The sequence below is a fragment of the Fukomys damarensis genome, unplaced genomic scaffold (genome assembly GCF_012274545.1).
Source record: "Fukomys damarensis isolate Sample0158 unplaced genomic scaffold, DMR_v1.0_HiC HiC_scaffold_22, whole genome shotgun sequence".
Taxonomy (NCBI): domain Eukaryota; kingdom Metazoa; phylum Chordata; class Mammalia; order Rodentia; family Bathyergidae; genus Fukomys; species Fukomys damarensis.
Genome location: NW_022900934.1, coordinates 5,283,186 through 5,288,165, shown reverse-complemented (window position 1 = coordinate 5,288,165; position 4,980 = coordinate 5,283,186). Strand labels below are relative to the sequence as shown.

Below are 4,980 nucleotides of genomic sequence, written 5' to 3'. Positions count from 1 at the left end.
GGGAGCAGGAATGGGGTGGGAGGGGCGGGGAGTCTTGGGGGGCCAGGGAGCTCCTGCCCTCCTCCCAGCTAGGGCCTGGGCTGCCCAGCGGGCCTCTGGAATCAAATCCCAGCTCTAATTTCGGGCTGTGTTACCCGGGCAGGGTCTTTAACCTCTCTGCACCTCCACTGTCTCACCTGTCAAGTCTGCATGAGGAGGTAACAGCTCCCTCTTGAAGTTAGGACACAGTGCTCCAATGACACTTGATACAAAGTGGTGATTATTCATTAATCTAAGTTCTTTATTATTGTAAAGGAAGCAGATAATCACAGCAGGGAAAGGAGGAAGGAGAAAAGCAAGGACTCCGGTGTTTGCAGTCTGGGCTAGGACCCCCCCAGTGGCACAGAAGGAAGCCGGGGAGCAGGGCGAGGCCGGACTCCACCCTCCGGACTCCACCCTCCGGCCGGAGGAGCTGGGGAGGCTGAGAAGAGGGCAGATCCCTCCCTGACCACCAGCCTCTCAGCCTCGGTGTCCTACGCGGTGCCTCCTTTCCCAGCTTGACTGCTTCCTAATGGAAACATTGCCTTAAGCCTGCGGAAACATGTCCTCGTTCTCACACGGGAACCTTCCTGAAGCAAGCGGGTCAACGAGGACTCCCCCCTCCCCCAGGTCCCCACGCTCCAGTCTGGACCCTGCGCTGTGGCCCTTCGCCCTTCCAGTGTGAATGCCGTGCCTCCGCGTCCTCCTCGGGAGTCACTCAGATTTATATGTAAATGTGAGTAGATTATGAAAATTAGGCCAAACAAATGAGCTTCAAAGCAGTGGTCTTGGCAACTTTCCAGGACGGTGCTTATCTAAGTTATTATTTGTTAATTTTTATAAATATTTTCCTTGAGCCTACGATATAGACACATAGTAAAAACAAGTGTGGAAAAAATGGAAGTGAAAACGAAGTGTCTCTCCTCTTCACAGCTCTGTCCCTCCCCAGCCAGCTTCTCCCCAAGGCCGGCGGCTGAGAGATTTAGAGAGGAGGCGGGGCTCGGGTCCTTAGCGCCTTCGAAGCCACGCCCCCAGTGATGTCACTTCCTCTCGCCAGGCCCACCTTCCAAAGATTCCGCCCCTTGCCAGCGTGCCACAGCGGGGGACCAGGCCTTAATGGCCCGAGCCTTTGGGAGCATTTAAAATCTAAATCCTAACAACAGGTTTCATGTGCTTTTGTCTACCTGGAAACCTACCTCTGTCATTTCTGAGAAGGATTATCTCTTCCTGTTTTTTAAAAAAATCGAGGTGAAATTCACATGCCATAAAATTAACCGTTTTAACATTTACAAGTCAGTAGCATTTACTGAGTTCACAAGGCTCTGGAACCCCACTTCTAGAACATTTCCATGACCCCCAAAGAAAACCTACGCCCATTAGACATTCCAAATTTTCCCCTCCCAGCCCTTGGCAACCATTAAACTGCTTTCTATCTTCATGACTGTACCTGTTCTGGACATTTTGTATCAGCGGGATCACATGATATGTGGTCTTCGGTGCCTGATCTTCGCTCGACATGATGCTTTTGAGGCTCGTATCTGTTGCTGCATGAAATGACAGTCCCTTCCCTTCCTTGTGGCTGAATAACATTATCATAGATGCACACGCCACTGTGTGTTTATTCTTTCAGTTGCTGATGGGTTGTTTCTATTGTGTGGCTTTGCGAATAGTGCTGCTATGAATACTAGAGCCCACGGAGTCGCTGAGTACCTGCTTTAATTTGGGTGCCTCGAGGAGTGGAGTTTTCAGATCACCTTCTGAACTATTTTCCACAGTGGCTGAACCGTCTTATTTTCTTAGTGGCACCATATGTACTGTCAGTTCCTCTCCATCCTCACAACACTGGTCCATTAAAAAACCGTCTGTCCATCTGGCTGCACGGGAAGCGGTCTTGATTTGCATGTTGCTGTTGACTGATGAGCCCTTGTTGGCTTTTCGTGTGTTGAGTTTGGAGAGGCTGTGGACTTGGCATCTCGTTCCCCTACAGGGACTTGTACACCTAAGCCTCAGCCTTCGGTCACCGGAAGGGCTGCTGGCCTGGGTAAGGCGGAGGCTGGTCCTGCTGGGTCTGTGACATAGTGTGGCCATGTCGGATCTCCCCTGTAGTCTGGCCTTCCTCTCAGCAACGCAAGCATGGTGCCCAGCAGTGCAGGGCACTGATTGGAGAACAGGCAAACAAACAAAGGACTCTTCTGCGTGTCTCTGTCCACGCGGGGCTTCCCACCTGAGGATGGCTCAGCCCAGCTCACACAGTCTTCGGGATGCCAGAGGCTATAACCCTCTTGTGGCCCCATCTCCACGTCTCCTGTGAAGTGTTCGACCTCCCTCTCCATTCCAGGATGTGTCTCATGGCTCTACCGCTTACCCGTTTGTTCCCCTCTGCCAGGGCCAAGGCTCAGTGCCCCATCACCATCCATCCACGAATCCCGTCCGGGTCATGGTGATGGGTGGGGGTGCTGCTGAAAACACAAGGGTAAAGCCCTCCCTCACCCCCAGGGGAAGGGCTGAGCCAGAGGCCCTGTGGGGCTCAGTGGGACAGTGGGGCTAGGAGAGCATTGCTGGGGTCCTCCCTACAGCTGCACTCATGCAGAAGAGCCCTTCACTGTGGGGGCTGCACCCCAGGGGTGGGCGGGGGAGAGTAGGTGGCCCAGGAGCGAGTTTTTGGTGGCTGATGTCAGACAGCTGGCTGGAAGGGGCTCGGGATGGAAAGCAGGCCAAAGAACCGGGGTGGCTGAGCTGCCACATACATTTTGTAAGAAGTGCTTTCTGACTGAGCAAAATAAATTCATTTTATTAGTTCAGCTCCAGGCACTTTTACATATGTGTGCACCTGTGTGACTGCTTCTCAGAACCCCGAAGGCTGCTCGGGTTCCCCTGAATCATGGCTGCTGCGGCTGCCGTGACGTCAGTGGATTCTCGAGTCACGTGCAAACCAAGCCACGCTCTGGGTGCTCTTTGGTGCTCAGCTTCTTTTGCTCAATGTAATGTTTTTGAGATTTATCCATGTGGGGCCCGGCAGCATTGCTTGCATTCCTTGGTTCCTTCCATTTTTCCTTCCCTCTTTCCTCCTTTTCCTTTTCTTCCTTTTCCATTCTCTTTGTTATTGGCGTCCAGCAGTGGTTATGGACAGAAGTGACAATTGGCACTAACTGGGAACATTTTTGGTTGTCCTGGCTGAGGAGATGTTTGGCCTTAGTGAGTGGAGCCCAAGGATCCCGCTCACACACTGTCCCACAATACCCAGGACCTCTCCCCACCACAGTGGCCATACGGAGAAGCCGGACTCTATAGCGTCACATTGTGTGTAGAAACCAGTTTATCGCTCCCATCTGCTGTGTTGGGCATGTGGGTCGTTTCCGGCCATTAGAAATGTGCTGCCGTGCACACCCTGGGTCTCATCACTCGGTGGTCTGTGTGTCTCTCCTAGGTGTGTTCCTGGGAGTGGAGTGGCTGGCGGGCACTAGCTTCCCTTCAGCAGATCCTGCCAAGCTCTTTTCCGAGCGACCCACCATGTTCACCCCGACCCTGTGTGACTCTTCCGTCGCCACGAAGGAGCTACGGTGCTGAGTCACTTCTGTTCCGTTCTGCTTGTTAGAAGCAAGTCACAAGTCCAGCTTGGGCTCCAGGGAAGGGAGCAGAGCTGTTCAACTTGGAAAGAGGAGCACGTTGGACGTGTTTGAAACTGCCACAGCCATGTATCTTGTGGACAGTGGACCTCCGTCTGCAAGGTCTTCCGCCTGGGCACTGGCATCTGCTCTCTGATCTCACACAGGACTGGAGCTTTCTGTGCTAGACGTCATCTCTGCTGACACGTGAAGCAAACACCAGAGCACTCTCTCGGGGACCTCTCCAGTGGGGACTTCCGGGTGGGCGACTTTTGACGCAAGCAGAGACCCCAGCCCTGAGTAGGCTCCGTTGCGGGGAGCTCTGGAGATTCTCTTTGTGAAGCTCTTACCCTGGCCGGGCAATTTGCACGTTTTCCCTCGTTCATCACTGAAGCTGCCCCTGGGGTGGGGAGGCATTGTCATTGCCACCAAAGAAACTGGAAGATGGCTCAGCCCAGCTCACACAGTCTTTGCGATGCCAGAGCTGTGTTCACTCCCGAGCATCAGTTCCCACATGCAGAAGGGCTCTGTTAAGGGGAATCTCACAGAAGACCTGCACTTGTTGATTTAAAGTAGCTGTGTCACAGTGCACTTCTGGATCCCTCCGGTGGGTTGGGAGGGCACAGGCCGCACGGGGACCACTCTGAGTTTCTGCTGAGGACTTCTGCATTTGTGTAGGCCTTGTGACACAGTCTTTCCCACCTCATTGTAATGAGGGTTCACACCAGACCTTACACTCGCTCAAGTCAGAACCTCTGTAATCCTCTCCAGTCACAAAGAAACTGAGTACCACCAGGAGAATACCCGTTATCCCAGTTACTCAGCTACTAGGGAGGCTGAGGCAGGAGGATGGCAAGTTTGAGCCTAGCCTGGGTCACTTAGCAAGACCCTGTCTCAAAACAAAATAAAAAGGGCTCAGTGCTGCCTGGTTTCAATTCCCACTCACAACAACAACAACAACAAAAGGGAAAATATGGAGTCTCAAGGTGCTGTGCCCAAGGCCTTGTAGACATTACAGAGCCCCATGGGATTCCTACCGGGATCACCTCGGAGCAGCCCGCACCCTGACCACCACAGAACACCTGGCAGACCCAGCCCTCCTCTGGCTCCCTAGGGAAGATTCTTGGGATTTGAATGGAAGGAAAAGAATAGGAGAGCATCCGCCTGTCTCTGGAGGACAGGTGCTCAGTCAGCTCATAGCCCAGGCCGAGGCTGAGTCCTGTCGCATCTGTGTCGGTGGTGTGACTGACAGGCCACAGCGGAAGGATGCCTCCTTCCACTTCATTTGGCCAGAGGGCTGGGCCCTGGGGGCAGGGGCAGAAAGGCAGGCCTTTGTGATGGCCCTGGCTTCTAGAAC

At 53.5% G+C, this 4,980-nt stretch overlaps 1 long non-coding RNA gene across 2 annotated transcripts in view; it reads left to right on the top strand.

Moving 5' to 3' along the window:
- Positions 1–4,486, top strand: part of LOC104865323 — a 9,740-nt gene extending 5,254 nt beyond the window's left edge. Inside the window, exons 4-5 of one of the 2 annotated variants that reach the window (XR_781108.1) lie at positions 649–754; positions 3,446–4,486. This is a non-coding gene — a long non-coding RNA (uncharacterized LOC104865323). Of the gene's footprint in view, positions 1–648; positions 755–951; positions 1,181–3,445 lie in introns of those variants that run through there. The other variant, XR_781109.1, reaches the window with a different exon arrangement.
- Positions 4,487–4,980: the final 494 nt, after the last annotated feature.